The sequence below is a fragment of the Schistocerca piceifrons genome, chromosome 9 (genome assembly GCF_021461385.2).
Source record: "Schistocerca piceifrons isolate TAMUIC-IGC-003096 chromosome 9, iqSchPice1.1, whole genome shotgun sequence".
NCBI classification, from domain to species: Eukaryota; Metazoa; Arthropoda; class Insecta; order Orthoptera; family Acrididae; genus Schistocerca; species Schistocerca piceifrons.
The window spans coordinates 205,732,934-205,755,906 of NC_060146.1; positions in this window are offsets into that span (position 1 = coordinate 205,732,934).

Here is a 22,973-nt window from a genome sequence, read left to right on the forward strand (position 1 = left end):
GCCATTTGAACCAATTTCTTCAGCCTTGTTTCCATTATCAACCACAGTGTCAGAACTACCTTTCTGGTGCCTTTTCCTTTGTTGAAGCCAAACTGATTGTCTTCTAACCTTCAATTTTCTTATCCATTCCCCTGTATATTATTTTGTCAGCAACTTGGTGCATGAGCTGTTAAGCTGACTACGGGATAATTCTCGTACTTGCCGGCTCTTGCTACCTTCGGAACTGAGTTAATGATGTCCTACCGAAAGTCTGAGGGTACATCGCCAATCTCATACATTGTGTACCCCCAACGTGAATAATCGTTTGTTGCCACGTCCTCAAATGATTTCAGAAATTCCTATTGAATGTTATCTGGCCCTTCTGCCTTATTTGATCTTAAGTCGTCCAAATCTCTTTCAAATTCTGACTCTAATACTGGAGCATCTGTCTTTGACTTCTGTTTCTATCAGACAAATAATACCCCTTCCCGTCATTTGCATTATCTGCCTATTGGCTGAGAAAAAAATTACCGCTGATTGACTTAGTGTTCCGACTCATCAAATCGCACGCAATATCATAGCAGTTAAATTCTCTCCCTCTTCTGAACACAGCCTTCCACAGAGCTCACCACGAAATGTATAGTTAACGTTATACAAGCGTAACAGATATTCAGTCATTATTGGCTACTGCCGAACCGCACTGCAGATACCAATTTCCTTCTTGTTCTAAGCGTTTACGAAATGACTTCCAGGAAGCAGTTATCATTTGTAGTCATTACTTTCGTCGCTGATAATTTCTATCGCTAACATTCAGGCAGGAAAAACTTGTTCGAACTTCTGCACTGTGCAACTCCTGTATTCACATGTTTCTTTACCAGTTTTGTGCCAAGGACAGCTTCTTTGTTACATACCTGTTTTCAACCTCTGCTTGCGCAAAACGAAATCCGAATTTTTGCAGTAGTGCTATTTGGTAAACTTACGACTGCAGATGAACTGATCCAACTCCATCAAGCAGTTCAACAGTCAAAATTATCCTCGATAAACGCTTAAATTGTTGTATTGGCAGAAGTACCAGCACCGTGTTACTGGAGGAGGCCGAAATGCACGCGTTTTAGCTCACGCAGGCTGGCGTGAGGAGGGAAGGACTATACTGACGTGAGGTCTGGAACATGACAAGGAATTAGAATTCAGAAAGCGGACGTAATTAGTTTGGTACTTAACTTTAATCCATTTATGATGGACATCACTCTTGACGGTACATGATTCACAATATTATCTGTTCAGAAGACATATAGGAACTGAATATGGCGCCTTACTAGGTTGTAGCAAATGACGTAGCTGAAGGCTATGCTAAACTGTCGTCTCTGCAAATGAGAGCGTATGTAGCCAGTGAACCATCGCTAGGAAAGACGGCTGTACAACTGGGGCGAGTGGTAGGGAGTCTCTCTAGACCTACCGTGTGGCGGCGTTCGCTCTGCAATCACTGATAGTGGCGACACGCGGGTCCGACGTATACTAACGGACCGCGGCCGATTTAAAGGCTACCACCTAGCAAGTGTGGTGTCTGGCGGTGACACCACATATGTAATGGAGGTTTCCGAGTTCAACGTGATCCGAGCTAATTCTCAATGCAAATCTAATAATCGCCTGGTTTACGCAGTCGAGCCTCAATAACTTTTCAGCGCAACAGTTCGCGATGTTTTCCGTGACTGAGACTTTCGATGTTGCAGCGAAGATATGTGACGGTGTGATAACATTTCGCTAGTAACTGCTGTGAAGGGACAAGTTCCCCATTGAGTTAAGGCGCATCCCGATACATGCCCATCACGTAAGATGTTTTACTTACCGGGAATGAATGGTATCTGATCGTATAGCGTCTCAACCGCCGATTTCATTTTGTGCCATCAGACCATCATTCGTCAATGCGAGACTTACTGAGTGAATAAATAAATACACTAAGCAACACAATTAAAGGGTCACTTCTCCGAAACCCCGTATTTGTCTCCCATTCCGAAGCAGAAGATTGAAATTTGGCTCAAAGGTGTCTACAAACTTCGTCTGTAATGGCGCAGAAGCGTAGCGCCCTGAGACGTCACCCGTGGACTCAGTGACGCTTCAAACAGCGAGGTGGCGACACCTGTGGAGAGGGGCCAGAGCTCAGAAGTTCATGTTAAAAGAGCCACCGTGGTACAACAACCGAGTTAGAAAACTGCTGCGGAACCAAAGGGTACTTCACAGCAAACATAAACATAGCCAAAGCCTTGCAGACAAACAAAAATTACGCGAAGCGAAATTTCGTGTGATGAGGGCTATGCGAGAGGCGTTCAACGAATTCGAAAGTAATGTTCTATGTACTAACTTGGCAGAAAATCCTAAGACAATTTGGTCTTATGTCAGAGCGGTAGGTGGATCAAAACAAAATGTCCAGGCAGTCTGTGACCAAAATGGTACTGAAACACAGGATGACAAGACTAAAGGCCGAAATACTAAACGTCTTTTTCCAAAGCTGTTTCACAGGGGAAGACTGCACTGTAGTTCCTTCTATAGATTGTCTCACAGATGACAAAATGGTGGATATCGAAATAGACGAAAGAGGGATAGAGAAACAATTAAAATCGCTCAAAAGAAGAAAGGCCGCTGGACCTGATGAGATACCAGTTCGATTTTATACAGAGTACGCGAAGGAACTTGGTCCCCTTCTTGTACCGCTGTACCGTAGATCTCTAGAAGAGCGTAGCGTTCCAAAGGATTGGAATAGGGCACAGGTCGACCCTGTTTTCAAGAAGGGACGTCGAACAGATGTGCAGAACTATAGACTTATAACGTCGATCAGTTGTAGAATTTTGGAACACGTATTATGTTCGAGTATAATGACTTTTCTGGAGACTAGAAATCTACTCTGTAGGAATCAGCATGGGCTTCGAAAAAGACGATCGTGTGAAACCCAGCTCGCGCTATTCGTCCACGAGACTCAGAGGACCATAGACAGGGGTTCCCAGGTAGATGCCGTGTTTCTTGACTTCCGCAAGACGTTCGATACAGTTCCCCACAGTCGTTTAATGAACAAAGTAAGAGCATATGGGCTATCAGACCAATTGTGTGATTGAAGAGTTCCTAGATAACAGAACGCAGCATGTCATTCTCAATGGAGAGAAGTCTTCCGAAGTAAGAGTGATTTCAGGTGTGCCGCAGGGGAGTGTCGTAGGACCGTTGCTATTCACAATATATATAAATGACCTTGTGGATGACATCGGAAGTTCACTGAGTCTTTTTGCGGATGATGCTGTGGTATATCGAGAGGTTGTAACAATGGAAAATTGTACTGCAACGAATTGACGCATGGTGCAGGGAATGGCAATTGAATCTCAATGTAGACAAGTGTAATGTGCTGCGAATACATAGAAAGAAAGATCCCTTATCATTTAGCTACAATACAGCAGGTCAGCAACAGGAAGCAGTTAATTCCATAAATTATCTGGGAGTACGCATTAGGAGTGATTTGAAATGGAATGATCATATAAAGTTGATCGTCGGTAAAGCAGATGCCAGACTGAAGGAAATGCAATCCGAAAACAAAGGAAGTGGGTTACAGTACGCTTGTTCGCCCACTGCTTGAATACTGCTAAGAAATGTGGGATCCGCACCAGATAGGGTTGATAGAAGAGAAGATCCAACAGAGAGCAGCGCGCTTCGTTACAGGATCATTTAGTAATCGCGAAAGCGTTACGGAGATGATAGATAAACTCTAGTGGAAGACTCTGCGGGAGAGACGCTCAGTAGCTCGGTACGGGCTTTTGTTGAAGTTTCGAGAACATACGTTCACCGAGGAGTCAAGCAGTATATTGCTCCCTCCTACGTATGTCTCGCGAAGAGACCATGAGGATAAAATCAGAGAGATTAGAGCCCACACAGAGGCATACCGACAATCTTTATTTCCACGAACAATACGAGACTGGATTAGAAGGGAGAACCAATAGAGGTACTCAAGGTACCCTCCGCCACACACCGTCAGGTGGCTTGCGGAGTATGGATGTAGATGTAGAGAGCACGACGTGGCATGGACTCGACTAATGTCTGAAGTAGTGCTGGACGGAACTGACACCAAGAACCCTGCACACACAAGCTGCGCAAGGCAACAGCTTGTCGTGCTCATTTGCAGGTTGGTCGGTGAGTTGGCCCTCGAGTTTCTCGGCAGCCCCTGAGGTGGGGTGCAAGTCCCCCCCAGTGCAGCGGCAGGGTGCAGCAAGTAGCAGCGGCCGCCTTTGAGGCGAGGCGCTGGCAGCGTCGGCTCGGTGCCGGCCAGGTGCCGGCCGCGGCCGCGGGCCTTCCCCCGGCTAATTAGCGACTGCAGTCCCCTCCCGGGGGAACCCCCGGCTCTCCACCGCTAACGAAGGGCCACTGCTGGGCGGCGCGCGAGCAGCGCACGGCCGCCGGCGCGGGCGCTGCTTCGGATCTCTCCCGACAGTTGGCTGCGCAGCCAAGAGGCGTAGCGGCCACCCGGCACCACGTGTCCTCTCCTTTCCGTTCCCGAGACATTCGGCGTAGCGCAAATATACAAGAAATCACCCCGTCTATTTCATCAGCATCAGGCGCAACAGAATACAGCCGCTGTACGTTAATTTTACTTTGAAACACACAATTCGATTTCATTATGGAGATACATTTTCCGCTGCTGGTGGGAAGCTACACTGAAGAGCCAAAGGAGCTGGTACACATGTCTAATATCGTGAAGGTGCGCCGCGAGCCGTGGCATCGACTGGACTAATGTCTGAAGTACCGGGTGATCAAAAAGTCAGTATAAGTTTGAAAACTGAATAAATCACGGAATAATGTAGATAGAGACGTACAAATTGACACACATACTTGGAGTGACATGGGGTTTTATTAGAACCGAAAAATGTACGACAGATGGCGCTTCATCTGATCAGAATAACAATAATTAGTATAATAAATTAAGACAAAGCAAAGATGGTGTTCTTTACAGGAAATGCTCAATATGTCCACCATCATTCCGCAACAATGGCTGTAGTCGAGGAATAATGTTGTGAACAGCACTGTAAAGCATGTCCAGAGTTATGGTGAGGCATTGGCGTCGGATGTTGCCTTTCAGTGTCCCCAGAGATGTCGGTCGATCACGATACACTTGCGACTTCAGGTAACCCCAAAGCCAATAATCGCACGGACTGAGGTCTGGGGACCTGGGAGGCCAAGCATGACGAAAGTGGCGGCTGAGCACACGATCACCACCAAACGACGCGCGCAAGAGATCTTTCACGCGTCTAGCAATATGGGGTGGTTCTAATAAAACCCCATGTCATTCCACGCATGTGTCTCAATTTTTACCTCTCTATCTACATTATTCCGTGGTTTATTAAGTTTTCAAATTTATACTGTCTTTTTGATCAGCCGGTAGCGCTGGAGGGTACTGACACCATGAATCTTGCTGGGCTGTACGGTAAATCCGTAAGAGTACGAGGGGGTGGATAGCTCTTCTGAAGAGCACGTTGCATTGCATGCCAGATAAGCTCAATAACGCTCACGTCTGGGGAATTTCGTGGCCAGCGGAAGTGTTTAAACCGAGAAGAGTGTTCCTGGAGCCACTCTGTAGCAACTCTGGAAGTGTAGGATGTCGCGTTGTCCGGCAACAGTTGCCCAAGTCCGTCCGAATGCACAATGAACAGGATGCAGGTGATAGGGTAGGATGCTTACGTACATATTATCTGCCAGAATCCTATCTAGACATAACAGGGGTCCCACATCCCTCCAACTGCACACGCCCCACACCATTAGAGAGCTCGCTGGCGCTTGTTGATGGGTCAGCATTGAAATCTGCAGCAATTCGCGGAAGGGTTGCACTTCTGTCACGTTGAACAATTCCCTTCAGTCGTCGTTGCTCCCGTTCTTGCATGATCTTTTTCCGGCCGCAGCGATGTCGGAGATTTGATGTTTTGCCGGATTCCTGATATTCACGGCACACTTCATAGCTAACTGGGAGATGCTGTGTCCCATCGATCGTGCGCCGACCATAACACCATGTTCACACTCACTTAAGTCTTGATGACTTGTCATTGTACCAGGAGTGATCCATCTAACAGCTGCGCCAGACACTTGTCTTATACAGGCGTTGCCGACCGCAGCGCCGTATCCTGCTTGTTTACGTACCTCTGTATTTGAATACGCATGCCTATAATAGCTTCTTTGGCGCTTCAGTGTGTAAGAGTTTGCTGTACAATAACAAATTCCTGGAGCAAGTCGCATCAGGCGTAACACTTGTTTCATTTAGTGATTGATTCAACATAGCAAAATGGAGTTTGCGGCAAAAGTCGTTCAACAGACGGACACGTAATTTTGTCGTGTGGCCAGTTCTCTTCAGCCTTGTATCAATCAACACGCTAAAGGAAGATCTGTTTTTTAATCTGGTGTGATACCGGGTGATTATTACGGTTTGAACTGATTCGAGCTGTTTATTACAGACCAACTATAAAAGTTAGAACACAGTGAACATATCACTGGATTGAGGAAGGTTCAGTGTTTTGACACAGCCGCACTGTAGTTTGTTTGTAGTAAGAGAAATCATTTTGTGCGCCGGAATTTGCACGAAGTCAATCCACTGTTCCAGTGGAACTTGCATTCTGCCGTTGATTCAGCAAGGAGCCGCCTCTTCACACGCACATTAATGACTGACATACAAAATTCTTGGGTATATGGTTTCATTTGCAAAGAGCAGAGCACTGGTCGGCCACGCACGTCTAATGAAAATGTGGAGCCTATCCGAGATGTCTTCACACGGAGCCCTCAAAAGTTCGCTAGGCGGCCAGGACAGGAACTTCAGCTTCCCAAAAAAACGGCGTGGCGTTTTCTGAAACGCATATGAAGCCTTACGAATTGCAATTAGTGCAGCAATTTCGTCCCGGTGACCATAACAGAAGGCACGAATTGTCTATTTCAGTTCTCCACGATATGACAGAGGACACTTTTCTCCCGAACGACTCATATTTTCAGACGAGTGGGCGTTCTATCTATCGGCTAGATTAGACCGCGATAATGAAGGAATTTCGGGGTCACAGACTTCTCGCATAGTCGAACATGACAGAGACTCACCGAAACTGAACGCGTTTTGTGCCGTTTGTGTTCGTAAAGCTCACGGACCTTTCATTTTTGTGCAGAAAACTGTGACAGGGATGTTATAACTGGACATGTCGCGAAATTAGTTCTTTCCTCAACTCTACGAAGATTCCACTGATTTCTTTTTTTATGCACGACGGGCTCCTCCCCACTTTGACCACGAGGTGCGGAGTTACGTTAACAAAACCATCCCACAACGTCCGATTGGAAGAGGTCGACAACAAGATCTTGTCAACTGCTTTTGCGCCTCCCAGATTAGCACATCTCACACATTGCGATTTTTTTCTGTGAGGTTACACAAAATACAAGAGTCTTTCTCCCACCTATGGCGGCTAGTCTTCAAGATCTGACAAATCGAATTGTTGAAGCTGTCGATTCAGTAAACATGGAGGTGTTGGTTCGTATGTGGAATGAAATGCACTGCCGTTGCGATGTTTCTCAACCAACGTATGGTGCTCGTGTTGAGCGTACGGCATAGTGTCTGTGCGAACACAAAACTTTGAACCTTCCTCTGTCTAGTGACATGTGTAGTGTATTTCTATCTTTCACAGTTTGTTTGTAAGAGACGACTGAAATCTGTTCTTTCTTTTTGAATTCTGCTCTACTTGTTTCAATCACGAAAGATGGCGCTTTTTCTAACTCGTTTCGGCCGTCTGTGGACCGTGAAGCTTGTGTTTCTGCTGTGGTACTCTCACCTGCCACTGCCACTTCCCGAAGCTCCTTTACTGTCTGCATTTTGAGCTTTATAGTTGTATTGTTTCATTGTTGTATTCCTTCATTTTCCTGCTGAATTCTATCTCGTTTTCCTCAGACCAATTCCTGATCTCACTGTGCTTCTGTAAGGGATGTTAGAAAGGGTCTCTTTTCAGTCGCTAAATCGTAGTCACCCCTGTTAATTATTACGTCTTGTCTGACATTAAGGCCTGAAATGTCTTTCTCTGCTTGTTTGATCCACAGGGATGCAGCGGCTTTACCTTGTTCGCTACTTTGAAGATTTTATAGGACAGCCTATGGAAGTCCGTGGTGCATAGGTGGTCATGGAAAACTAGAGGTCCTTTTCTGGTGGCATCGGTGTTGTCGTTGGTAGCGTTCACGATTACGTTTGCACCAACGTCTGTGACCTGGTTGGTCCCTAGCTGCCACTGTCTTTATGAGGATTTTCTTTCTCGTAATTTGAGGACTCTTATTGGGGTCTTCTCGGTCAGGGACAGGCATTTCCTGCATAGAGGACTGACGATCTGACTACTGTATTACTGTGGCTTCATACGGTAATAATCGACAGATGTTTCGATGCATTCATTTTTCTGCAAGCGTAGCATGCCCTAACTAGTTTAATTTTCCTTTATTAGAGAGCTACCTGACTCCATTCTCCGTGGTACTTTGCTGTTTTGCCTTGGTTGCGCTCACTCTCATCATTTTAGGTGCGTCTGTGATGTTGGAATTGAAATCGTTCTTTACGATGACCAACAGAGCTGCTTTCGCAGGAGTCGAATACAGTGCTTGGAGTTGCACAGAAGCCTCTTGCATGTCGTTTGCTGTTAAGGCCAGGTCACCATTAAAGACAAGGTATGCGATCCTTAGCTTGTCTTCTATGATCTTCATCTTTATTCCGCTATTCGCTGGAAGAGACTTGGTCAGTTCCTTGACGATTTTTTTTCAGAATACAGTTAAATCCATAAATTTTATAGAAGTGGATATATTTGTGTGTGTATGTTCTACATCCCCTGCTTAACCGCACGACAGATTTCAACCAAACTTGCTGCACACATCCCTCACTGTCAGGCAACAATCGCTGTGAAGTTAAGAACCACCTACCTACCTACCATAGTTCAGGAGATATTAAGCCATAAACTCCGATGTGCCTGAAAAACTTTTGCATCATGCATGACGTTCATATTTATTACTTCTTTGCTATTCATTCTATTCGGAAGATATTTGTCAGACAGGATCTACATCTGCCGCTGAATGTATCTACACGAATACAAGGCTATACGACAGACAGTTCAAGAGATATTGCGTCATAAACACTGAGATGCATAAAAAATGTTGCATCGTCCACGAGATTTTAATACATTTATTCTTTACTACTAAGACATTTCTACAGTCGAATCAAGTTAAGAAAATCCCTGACGACTGACAGCTCCTTTGCCAGTTTTCAGCTGCAAAGCGCAAACGGCTGTAGGCGAAAACAATAGCCGTCTGTAGAGCTACGGAGAGGCATTGCCACAGAAACGTTTACAAAATCGCGTTGTAGACACGCGAAGTACCTGCGTTCAGCGTACAGAAACTGTCTGGGATCATCTCACACCGAGTCTGCTGCAGGAGTACACATACCGATCCTTTGGCAATGCTGGGTTTGTCAGGGGGTAATATATGATGGTTATTCGGAAAGTAAGGTCCGATGGCGTGCGAAATGGAAACGACAGTGAAAATCCGGTGAATCTTTGCACAGATGTGTTGGGCAGTGTCTCTAGTATGCCCGTCGATCGCGTCACTCGCTATTTTCATTTCTGAGCGCACAGTGAGCACGTAAAGATGCCTAGAACAATAGTGTCTCCTGCCAAGTATGGGAGCCTGGTGTGAGATTTCGCCTGATGTCATGCAGCCCACATAACATACCGTCATGCGTTTCCTTCTCGGCCGCACTCTGAAGGGGCAATGGAGATGCTCCAGCAGCCTTTTGGATGGGAAGTGTTTGATCACCCACAATAGATCCCGTAACTGACTCTCCCTGCCGCGCGGGATTAGCCGAGCGGTCTCAGGCGCTGCTGTCAAGGACCGTGCGGCTGGTCCTGGTGGAGGTTCGAGTCCTCCCTCAGGCATGGGCGTGTGTGTTTGTCCTTAGGATAATTTAGGTTAAGTAGTGTGTAAGCTTAGGGACTGATCACCTTAGGAGTTAAGTCCCGCAAGATTTCACACACATTCGAACATTTGAACAACTCTCCCTGAATTTCATCTCTGCTCACACCAACAGCTGGCTCCGAAGACAACGTTCTGGCACAACGAGCTGTAGACGGGCGCAGAGAATCAGCACCAGCGGCTTACTTCTACGACGAGGATATTGTAAAGTTGATACACCGCTACGACAGATGTCTAAATCGGAGCGGCGACTGTGTAGAGAAGTAGCCGGAAGGTGTAGCTAACTGATACAAAGAAAACATTTTTGATTTTCATAGTGGTTTCCATTTTGCGGCCGATAGGACCATACCCTCCGAATAGGCCTCTTACATAAAATATCGTCTCCTTGCCTCACCACTTAGTCACAGAAATGCACTAAATTAGACAGGTAATGCGTCCGAGATCTACAGTAGGCGATTTCGATCTCTTGCTTCTGAATTATAGTACATCTATGGGATAATTTTGCGAAAAATTTCTTCATCAACTTCATTCAAGCGTTATATCACTGTGCTCACCTTCTCAAAAACCTGCTGAAAATATGAGACATACAAAAGTTAAGAGTATTTAATGAGCATTTTCCTTAGGTTCAATAAATGCGTAATCATGTTTACGAAGTAACATGTAAAATAGCTTTGGCGTACAAGTAAAGTGACATTACGACACAATATGGCATTCCAAAGACCACACTTCATGCACTACACTCTGAAATTGTTTACAATTTTTCAGCCATGGACATGAAGCAAGTCACACGACATGCTAAAAGTAATAAAGAAGGCTCGCATCATAGCGAGATCCGATCGCCACCCTTAACGTGGAGGACACTTTTATAGGAAGAGCGATAGGTGGGTGCCTGGGTGTTAGGCAACCCACACTACTCCCGTGCCTCTCGTGTCAACTGGTTTCCCGCCCAAAAGCACTACACTTAGGAAACTGAGAAATTTCTACGCACAAAAGCATCACTTCATTGATCTCTTGTACTATCATAGCAAAGAAACGGCCTATGCATTTTCTCCGTAAATCAATGTGAGTTCTGTATCAATGCTGAGGAATAGTGGGAATAGTGTTACAGTGTTTACCACAAAGATGATTCTGCTTTTTAAAATGTCGAGCAAATGTGAGTGAAAATAATGTTCAGTGTCCTACTATTTTTTTCAGATACATGAATGGGTAAAGTATCCGTTACGCACTGTTGTATGGTAACATGTCTTGTGAATGCTTGTCTGTGTTCCAATTTCCCTTGCTTTATCGCAAATGCTTTCCAATTTACTACTAAATAACATCCAATGTCACCACATACGGGAGTACCTAGCCCTCTCAAAAATACCCTAGAACTTTCATTTTCGCTTATTTATCGTTTTTCCGATTTTCCTTTATCTGTCCCTTCGTTGCTTCGTTTGTCCTGTTCATACATCTCCTACAATTTTTTTCTGATAAGCACCTATCTAAATTTACTACTTCAATCACAAAAGATTTTCTCTGCGTAATTTTTTAAAAATCTGAGCATCCTTTTTATGTTTATTCTGATTTTTATACCCAAAGCTGTCACTGACTTCTCTTTCCACAAACTTCAATTATTCTTTTACTGAATCTGATGTTTAAAAATGATCAGTCTTCAGTTTGATTTTATACCCGATATTCTCTGTATTCTTTGGTAAAATTCGTCACTACTTCTCGTTCTCCATCCTACACCCATTACACTTCTTGCAGTTCTCAATTGTATTGAATCTAGACTTCCAATTTGGATTCCAGAATGGTTGCTTAGCTGAGAATGATATTTATACATTCACTCATCAAACAGTACAAGCCTTAAATAATAAAATATCGCCAGTTTGTATTTTTCGTGGTCTTTTCAAGGTGTTTGACTGTCTACATCATGTTACTCTATTAGAATAACTCAAGTTTTATGGAATTTATGGCTATACACGCAGCTAGTATGGATCGTCCTTAACAAACAGAAAGCAAACAGTTGTGCTGAATAGTTCAAACAACACTGGAAGGGTAGAAAATTTCAGTGGCTGTGGAAAAGTCACAAAGGGAATCCCACAGATTACAATTTTTGGTCCACTACTGTTTCTTGTATATGAATGACCTTCCACTTAGCATTCTACATGAAGAATTGGCACTTTCTGCAGACGATACTGGTGTTGTAATAAATCCCATGAGACAGACAGCAACATAAAAGAGTGATAATGAAGTTTTCTAAAGAATTATTAAGCAGTTATCAGAAATAAATCTCGCTATAAATTTCGAAAAAAAAGAACACTATATTCACTTCTGTACAACAAACAGTCATACTAACAACTGATATAGTTGGTCCGTAATAGTCAGCAACTAGGGTAAAACGCTCCAAATTTTTGGATGTGCAGACTGAAATCACTGAGTTTCTCAAACAATTTAGGTCACCTACTTTTGCTCTTCGTATAGTTGCTAATCTTCCAAACAAACGAATTAAGCTCCGGACATATTTTGCAAATTTCCACTCAATAACCTCTTATGAAATAATTTTCTGGGATAACTCACCACTTAGAAAGAAAGAACTGATTGCACAAAAGCGAGCAGTAAGACTAATACGTGGTGTTAACCCAGGGACGTTATATGGGTACCTCTTCAAGCATTTTAACTGCACCTTCGTAATACATACATCACCAATGAAATTTGTCGTAAATAATCCACCGCAATCTGAGAATAACTAAAGCTGTCACTGGCTGAGAACGGAGTTCAATATACAGCAACAAAAGTTTGTGATCATGTTCCCAGTACCGCAAAATGTCTGACAAGTAGCAAAGGAAATTTTAAATCTAACCTAAAATCACTTCTCCTGGAGAACTGCTATTCTATGGACGAATTTCTATTTAAATACGTGTAGCCTGTATAAAAAAAATAATTTTAAGCGTAGTTCCATGAAAGAACTAAAAGAATAATGTGCTCGTTAATGTTAACACAAATCATGTATACGAATCTAATAAACTGACTCTTTCCACATTTCGAAAAATAATCGTTGAAATTACCTATGGGACATGTAATTAACTACGTGAGTTACTGATTTATTAATTACTGGTAAGCATTCACATGAGTATATGCACTTTGGTCTAACTAATCTAGTGTAGTGCTCCATTTTTATTTCTCTGAATGTTGTTACTGACGCTCCTATGTAAACCTCTTACTGAATAATTTTCTTCGTTATTAATTTTCCTTGTGGCAGATACCTGACTACTGGTATGGTTTATTGGCAAAATTGATTAAGAGGTTTAACCTTTGTTTTTTACCATTTTACAACTGTGAGACAATAAAAAAATTGAAGGGTATAATTTAAGTAACACATCAGGCAGAATGAAATCAAATGTTGATAAAATTGTTAACTGTTAAATTGCACGCCAGAGGAAAGTTACTTTATTGCTAGATGTTTATCAGTCAATATATGTGTTCAAAAATGTTCAAATGTTTGTGAAATCTTATGGGACTTAACTGATACGGTCATCAGTCCCTAAGTTTACACCTACTTAACCTAAATTATCCTAAGGACAAACACACACATCCGTGCCCGCGGGAGGACTCAAACCTCCGCCGGGACCAGCCGCACAGTCCATGACTGTAGCGCCTGAGACCGCTCGGCTAATCCCGCGCGGCAATATACAGGGTGTTACAAAAAGGTACGGCCAAACTTTCAGGAAACATTCCTCACACACAAAGAAAGAAAATATGTTATGTGGACATGTGTCCGGAAACACTTACTTTCCATGTTAGAGCTCATTTTATTACTTCGCTTCAGATCACACTAATCATGGAATGGAAACACACAGCAACAGAACGTACCAGCGTGAATTCAAACACTTTGTTACAGGAAATGTTCAAATTGTCCTCCGTTAACGAGGATACATGCATCCACCCTCCGTCGCATGGAATCCCTGATGCGCTGAAGCAGCCCTGGAGAATGGCGTATTGTATCACAGCCGTCCACAATACGAGCACGAAGAGTCTCTACATTTGGTACCGGGCTTGCGTAGACAAGAGCTTTCAAATGCCCCCATAAATGAAAGTCAAGAGGGTTGAGGTCAGGAGAGCGTGGAGGCCACGGAATTGGTCCACCTCTACCAATCCATCGGTCACCGAATCTGTTGTTGCGAAGCGTACGAACACTTCGACTGAAATGTGCGGGAGCTCCATCGTGCATGAACCACATGTTGTGTCGTACTTGTAAAGGCACATGTTCTAGCAGCCCAGGTAGAGTACCCCGTATGAAATCGTGATAACGTGCTCCATTGAGCGTAGGTGGAAGAGCATGGAACCCAATCAAGACATCACCAACAATGCCTGCCCAAACGTTCACAGAAAATCTGTGTTGATGACGTGATTGCACAATTGCGTGCGGATTCTTGTCAGCCCACACATGTTGATTGTGAAAATTTACAATTTGATCACGTCGGAATGAAGCCTCATCCGTAAAGAGAACATTTGCACTGAAATGAGGATTGACACATTGTTGGATGAACCATTCGCAGAAGTGTACCCGTGGAGGCCAATCAGCTGCTGATAGTGCCTGCACAAGCAGTACATGGTACGGAAACAACTGGTTCTCCCGTAGCACTCTCCATACAGTGACGTGGTCAACGTTACCTTGTACAGCAGCAACTTCTCTGACGCTGACATTAGGGTTATCGTCAACTGCGCGAAGAATTGCCTCGTCCATTGCAGGTGTCCTCGTCGTTCTAGGTCTTCCCCAGTCGCGAGTCATAGGCTGGAATGTTCCGTGCTCCCTAAGACGCCGATCAATAATTACTTCGAACGTCTTCCTGTCGGGACACCTTCGTTCTGGAAATCTGTCTCGATACAAACGTACCGCGCCACGGCTATTGCCCCGTGCTAATCCATACATCAAATGGGCATCTGCCAACTCCGCATTTGTAAACATTGCACTGACTGCAAAACCACGTTCGTAATGAACACTAATCTGTTGATGCTACGTACTGATGTGCTTGATGCTAGTACTGTAGAGCAATGAGTCGCATGTCAACACAAGCACCGAAGACAACAATACCTTCCTTCAATTAGGCCAACTGGCGTTGAATCGAGGAAGTACAGTACATACTGACGAAACTAAAATGAGTTCTAACATGGAAATTAAGCGTTTCCGGACACATGTCCACATAACATCTTTTCTTTATTTGTGTGTGAGGAATGTTTCCTGAAAGTTTGGCCGTACCTTTTTGTAACACCCTGTATGTGTTAATGGCAGCGGTAGACTTATAGTTATTAACTTTTCACAAGAGAGTTATGAATGGAAATTTCGAGCAAAGTTTGGTCACTAAAAATTGTGCCCACCTCGCACTTACTTGAAGAGTTCACACTTAGTGTCGACTTCATGATCCGTAGAACACTTAATTAGACAAAACATTTCTCAACGCCTGTCATTACTCTAAACATCATAGCCTCATGATCATTTACGAGGAGGAACAGTCTAGTAGGCACGTATGCTGGTAAATGTCCCGACATACACACATCAAAAAAAGTTTTGCAACCCCTTGGTTCGGAGTGTTCCGTAACCTGTACAGGAAATTGAAATAGAGATCAACATAAACATCATTTCCACCCATTTTATTGATCATGAAAATCACACCACCCTACAGCGAGACCTTCAGAGGTGGTGGTCTAGATTGCTATACACACCGGTACCTCTAATATCCAGTAGCACGTCCTCTTACACTGATGCATGCCTGTATTCGTCGTGGCTTACTATCCACAAGTTCATCGAGGCACTGTTGGTCCAAATTGTCCTCAACGGCAATTCGGCGTAGATGCCTCAGAGTGGTTGGTGGGTCACGTCGTCCATAAATGACCCTTTGCAATCCATCCCAGACATGTTCGATAGGGTTCGTGTCTGGTTTCGAACGGAAAAGGGACTGGTACAAACGAAGGAGGGTGGTCTGATCCGTTCCCCCGGGAAGCACGGCTGAGCACAAGTAGGACACTGAGGGACTACGTACAGCGGGCGTCCGGCAAGACACGTGAGAGGACCAAGAAAGTTTCCTATCGAGCATCAGCCCCAGAATTTCGTAGTTTCGAAGAACGGAAGAGCAACAGGCCCAAGACGTAAGGTCGGTGGGGGAAACCAACTGCGCCGCCAGAAATTCATACAAACTGTTTTTTCAGTGGAAAAACGAAAGCCATTGTTGATGCTCCATGAGTGAAGACGATCTAGATAACGCTGAAGACCTCGCTGAAGGAGACAAGTCCGTGGAGAACTGCAATAGATCGTCAACGGAAAGAGAGCTGGAGATGTCCAGTCTAAGACAAGCTATAACAGGCTTCATGGCGATGGATAACACTCCGGATGGAACCCTGACGGACACTGTTCCCTGGATAAAGGTGTCCGACAAGACAGAACTCATGTGTACCTTGAAAACTCTGTCTTTTAAAAATTCCTTCAGGGAACCGAGGATGTGGCCTAGGAAGCCCCACGTGTAGAGAGTATGGAGGATACGTCCTCCAGCAGGTGTCATAGGCTTTCTCCAAATCGAAAAACACGGACACAGTCTGAGATTTTTGCAGAAAATCATTCATGACACTGGTTGGCAAAGTGGCAAGATGGTCAACTGCAGAACGACGCGCTCGAAATTCACACTGTGCGACGGTCAGTAAATTGCGAAACCACGCCACCATACCAGCTTGGCATGAGTCATACGTTCCATCACTTTGTAAACACAGCTGGTGAGAGAAATGCGGTGGAAGCTTGACGGGGATGTTTGTGCTTACCGAGCTTAGGTATGGATATGACAGCGGTGTCACGCCAGCGCCTGGAAAACGAGCCCTCTGTCCACATGTGATTGTAAAAATGAAGGAGAAAGTACATGCCCGTCTTGTAATAGCGGTAGTGGCGTCTCGTTTCCTCCTTGTGTTAACGGCGCCACTGAATTTGCGAGCATTGTTTGTCCACGAGTGGCAGCAGCAGCGGTTATCGATAGCCAGTATTGTGGTAGTATCTTTGGTGCCACGGCTAGAATTTCCGGGTCGTCGTGTGTGTCAGGCAGTTCAGCTTCGTACAGGGCAGCGAGGAGGTCCAGAGCGCGGGGGCAGGCCGGGACCGCTGGAGGCGTGCAGGCAATGCCGGACCGAGGGGCTGTAGCCGACGACCGACCCCAGGGCGTTTGAAGTTGAGTCATCCGTGTCCATTACTGAAACCTCCACTGTTTGACATCTCGCTGTTATTTGCGTGTTGCTGCTCCCAGGGTCGGTGAGACCAACCGCAACAAGTGGAGTCGCCCAGTTTGGCAGAAGCTATTAGCCGCCTTCTACTCCTTGATGTTAGTTTGGATTTAGTATTATTCTTATTAGTGAAATGCAACCACGGTGTCTTCTGAGATGTGGCCACTAACGCCCCAGTTACCTGCCCTGGAGGTTAGAGTACTTTTGCGGCAGTGTACATTTCCTCGTCGTGTTGATGCTGTCCGACACGGCGTGTAGTTCGACAGCCTCTTGAATTGTACTGTGCATATGTTTTTGGGAGGTCTACCTTGGTTCTAGTGCTTCCTTCGGCCTTGGGTGTGTTTATGAAGACGTGGTGCTGTCCACCCCTGCCTAAAAATTTTCCATTGTTGTACCAGTGACCGGGCGTTAAGCGGATTGGTTAGTCGGTCGATCTGCGCTTAAGCTACTCCTGCTCTGAGTTGCCATCCTGTTACATGAGTAGTACTCTTGGCTGCGTGTCTCACCGCTTACACAGCTGTAGCCACCTTCCTCCGGTCGGTCCAAGGAGCTCTGTCTGTGGATCACTCCATCTTATTTGGACAAGTTGTCATAATCGTTTAAAATTTACTCTCATATTTGAACATGTTATTGCCTTCCCCACTGGTAATTCCGGCCTTCAACTGTTAATTGTTTGTAACACTGCTTGTGGTTTTCAGCCCACAATTATTTTCAATTTTAACTTAGTAAGACCTGCAACCGTCACTACAGTTCGTTAAAATTGTTTTAAAAATGTTTTACTATTTTAACATGCAACTGCCTTCCTTACTTGTAATTCAGGCCTTCAGCCGTTGTGTATTTTGAAATTGCTTCTGACCTTCAGCCGACGAATAATTTTGAACCTTCTTAATCAGGCCTTCAGCCGTTGATTGTGTTTAACATTACATGTGGCCTTCAGCTGACAATAACTTGCAATTCTTCTAATAAGGCTTTCAGCCGCCAGTCTAGTAAAATCTTTTAAAAATGATTGTTGAGAATTTGGTTTTTTAAAAATAAAGTGTATGTGTTTTCTGTGCAACCAACGGTAACTGATTAGGCCCCGTCCACACCTTTCCTGCCTTCCCTCAGTCCCACGCCTCAGGCGGCTACACAGGTGAACAGAATTAAGTCTTGCCCTCGATGTTATTCGCGGCACAAACGCCAAAATTGCCCCTCCCGACAAGTTCAGTGTTACGCTTGTGGTAGGAAAGGACATGTGCAATCCATATGTTTGCAACGGATCAACCATAATAATTCGGCCCACTCACAAAAGTCTCGTCACAAGGCCCATGTCATTAAAACAGTATATTCAAGGTCTGCAACCGGCATTCACAAAACTGGCGCGCGAGCAGTTCTTCAGAGATACGCGAGTCGAACATTTGTTCAATCACTTCTTGTGGTGTCACCGCCAGACACCACACTTGCTAGGTGGTAGCCTTTAAATCGGCCGCGGTCCGTTAGTATACGTCGGACCCGCGTGTCGCCACTATCAGTGATTGCAGACCGAGCGCCGCCACACGGCAGGTCTAGAGAGACTTCCTAGCACTCGCCCCAATTGTACAGCCGACTTTGCTAGCGATGGTTCACTGACAAAATACGCTCTCATTTGCCGAGACGATAGTTAGCATAGCCTTCAGCTACGTCATTTGCTACGACCTAGCAAGGCGCCATTACCAGTTACTATTGATGCTGTAAAACATGTACTGTCAAGAACGATGTTCACCATTTACGGATTAAAGTTAAGTATTCCAACAGCTACGTCCTTTTTTGCTAAAGTCTAACTTCCTTGTCCTGTTCCAGACCTCACGCCAGCCTGCGTGAGCTAAAACGCGTGCCTTTCGGCTTCCTCTCATAGTGGGTTGGCTCTCTTGCCAATCCATAACACTTCTTTGTGGGAAATTTCAGTCGGACACTGGGGCCTCTGTCACATTGTTCAGTCGTCACAGATATGAACGGTTAGGATCTCCACGCCTGTCGAAAACTAGCACACAACTGAAGTCCTGTAATCGACAAGACATTCCCATTCTCGGAATATGTACTTTGCCTGAAATCTGTCGTTCGCATACGAGAACAGTGACTTTCACAGTGCTATAATCACGTGATTCTGAGAACATATTTGATCTTCATTCTTTTGATTTGTTTGGCTTCAACATTCAGGTTCAAAAATGGCTCTGAGCACTATGGGACTTAACATCTGAGGTCATCAGTCCCCTACAACTTAGAACTACTTAAACCTAACTAAGGACATCACACACATCCATGACCGAGGCAGGATTCGAACCTGCGACCGTAGCAGTCCCGCGGTTCCGGACTGCAGCGCCTGGAACCGCACGGCCACCGCGGCCGGCCCAACATTCAGGACAATGTGTTGTCAGTGTGTGCATTTCATGCAAAAGACTGTGTAGCTAACTTGCTAAAAGAATTCCCAGAACCCTTTTCTGAAGGTTTAGGCAAAGCTGACAATTTCGTTGCACATATTACGCTGAAACACAATGTTCAGCCGAAACTTTGCCGGGACGGAACTGTTCCCACTGCATTACGGGATAAAGTGACTGCTGAACTTAAAGAATTGCAAGATAGCGGAGTTATTGCACCCATATCAGCCAGTCAGTAGGCAAGTCCACTGGTTTTGCTCCCCAGACATTCAGGTCGCATTCGCCTCTGTGTTTACTTTACAGTCAAACCACAAACTGCGCTTGATACTTATCCACTGCCGCGTCCAGAGGATCTCATGCACAGATTAGGCGCTGGACGCTACTTTTGAAAAATTGATTTGCGCGACGCCTATCTTAATATACCCCTCGGTGAAGAATCTCAAACAGTGTGTGTAGTAAATACTCATTTGGGATTATTTAAATATTTGCGTTTTCCTTTTGGAAGTTCTTCGCCGGCCGGAGTGGCCGAGCGGTTCTAGGCGCTACAGTCCGGAACCGCGCGACCGCTACGGTCGCAGGTTCGAATCCTGCCTCGGGCATGGATGTGTGTGATGTCCTTAGGTTAGGTAGGTTTAAGTAGTTCTAAGATCCAGGGGACTGATGACCACAGCAGTTACGTCCCATAGTGCTCAGAGCCATTTGAACCATTTTTTGAAGTTCTTCCGCATCCGCTATCTTCCTACGGTATTTGGAACGGCTGACTGCACATGTACCAAACTGTTCAAACTATTTGGACGATACTGTCGTAGCAGGTCGTACACCTGAAGAGCATATTGCAAAGTTGCGTGCTTTTTTTCGTATGTTATCTGATGCAGGACTAAAGTGTAGACTGGACAGGTGTGATTGTTTTAATCCTGAGTTGCAGTATCTTGGTCATGTCACAAACAGTCTAGGTGTACATCCCCTTCTGTCGCATTTGTTGGACATACGAGATTTGCCAATTCCTCGCAGTGTCAAAGAATTGCAGTCAGTCTTGGGGAAAATGAACTATTACACTCGGTTCATACAGAATACTGGTCCGCCCCCGGTAGCTGAGTGGGCAGCGTGACAGACTGTCAATCCAAAGGCCCGGGTTCGATTCCCGGTTGGGTCGGAGATTTTCTCCGCTCAGGGACTGGGTGTTGTGTTGTCCAAATCATCATCATTTCATCCCCATCGACGCGCAAGTCGCCGAAGTGGCGTCAAATCGGAAGACTTGCACCAGGCGAACTGTCTACCTGACGGGAGGCCCTCGTCACTGAACTATCGGAAAACTGGACAGGCCATGGAAGTTCATCCAGATTAGAAGATTTCGCTAAAATACACTACTGGCCATTAAAATTGCTACACCACGAAGATGACGTGCTTCAGACGCGAAATTTAACCGACAGGAAGGAGATGCTGTGATATGCAAATGATTAGCTTTTCAGAGCATTCACACAAGGTTGGTGCCGGTGGCGACACCTACAACGTGCTCGCATGAGGGAAGTTTACAACCGATTTATTATACACAAACAGCAGTTGACCGGCGTTGCCTGGTCAAACGTTGTTGTGATGCCTCGTGTAAGGAGGAGAAATATGTAACATCAGGTTTCTTACTTTGATAAAGGTAGGATTGTAGCCTATCGCGGCTGCGGTTTATCGTATCGCGACATTGCTGCTCGCGTTGGTCGAGATCCAATGAGTGCTAGCAGAATATGGAATCGGTGGGTTCAGGAGGGTAATACGGAACGCCGTGCTGGATCCCAACGGCCTCGTATCACTAGCAGTCGAGATGACAGGCATCTTATCCGCACGCCTGTAACGGATCGTGCAGCCACGTCTCGATCCCTGAGTCAACAGATGGGGACGTTTGCAAGACAACAACCATCTGCACGAACAGTTCGACGACGTTTGCAGCAGCATGGACTATCAGCTCGGAGACTGTGGCTGCGGTTACCCTTGATGCTGCATGACAGACAGGAGCGCCTGCGATGGTGTACTCGACGACGAACTGGGTGCACGAATGGCAAAACGTCATCTTTTCGTATGAATCCAGATTCTGTTTACAGCATCATGATGGTCGCATCCGTGTTTGGAGACATCGTGGTGAACGCACATTGGAGGCGTGTATTCATCATCGCCATAGTGGCTTATCACCCGGTGTGATGGTATGGGGTGCCATTGGTTACACGTCTCGGTCACCTCTTGTTCGCATTGACGGCACTTTGAACAGTGGACGTTACATTTCAGATGTGTTACGACCCATGGCTCTACCCTTCATTCGATCCCTGCGAAACCCTACACTTCAGCAGGATAATGCACGATCGCATGTTGCAGGTCCTGCACGTGCCTTTATGGATACAGAAAATTTTCGACTGCTGCCCTGTCCAGCACATCCTCCAGATTTCTCACCAATTGAAAACGTCTGGTCAATGGTGGCCGAGCAACCGGCCCGTCACAATACGCCAGTCACTACTCTCGATGAACTGTGGTATCGTGCTGAAGCTGCGTGGGCAGCTGTACCTGTACACGCCATCCAAGCTCTGTTTGACTCAATGCCCAGGCGTATCAAGGCTCTTATTACGGCCAGAGGTGGTTGTTCTGGGTACTGATTTCTCAGGATGTATGCTCCCAAATTGCGTGAAAATGTAATCACATGTCAGTTCTAGTATAATATATTTGTCCAATGAATACCCGTTTATCGTCTGTATTTCTTCTTGGTGTAGCAATTTTAATGGACAGTAGTGTACATTCGCACATCTTGGCCTCGCTCATTGCATAGGATGAAGAACTCTGTAGTGCGCCGATACTTTGCACGTCGGCATAGCCTCGCTATACATCAAAGAGCGATTCTTCTTCAACATGAGAGTGCAGAGTCAAGTGTGTTGATCCCTAAAGCTTTGGAAAAAGAAATGTTGCAGTTACTTCACCAAGGACACTGGGGGATTGTTCGTACAAAACAGTTAGTGTGTCTACACTGTATGGACATCGAAATAGAACAGATGACGTCACAGTGTCACGCATGTGCGGAAAATCAGTCCGCTCCGCCACAAAAATTCTCTGCTTGTCCTAAATCACAATCGCCATAGCAACGTGTGTACATCGATCTTGCGGGACCTTTTTGGAACATTCGTTGGTTGATTGTGGTTGACTCGTATAGCATGTTTCCTTTTGCTGTGCCAGTGAATTCGACAACGTCACGCAGCACAGTTCACGCGTTGTCCTCTATTTTTTGCCTCGAAGGTTTGCCTGAAGTCACAGTGTCGGACAACGGACCTCAGTTCACGTCAAATGAATTTGAAATATTATGTGAAGGCAATGGCATACAACATCTGACTAGTGCACCGTTCCATCCAC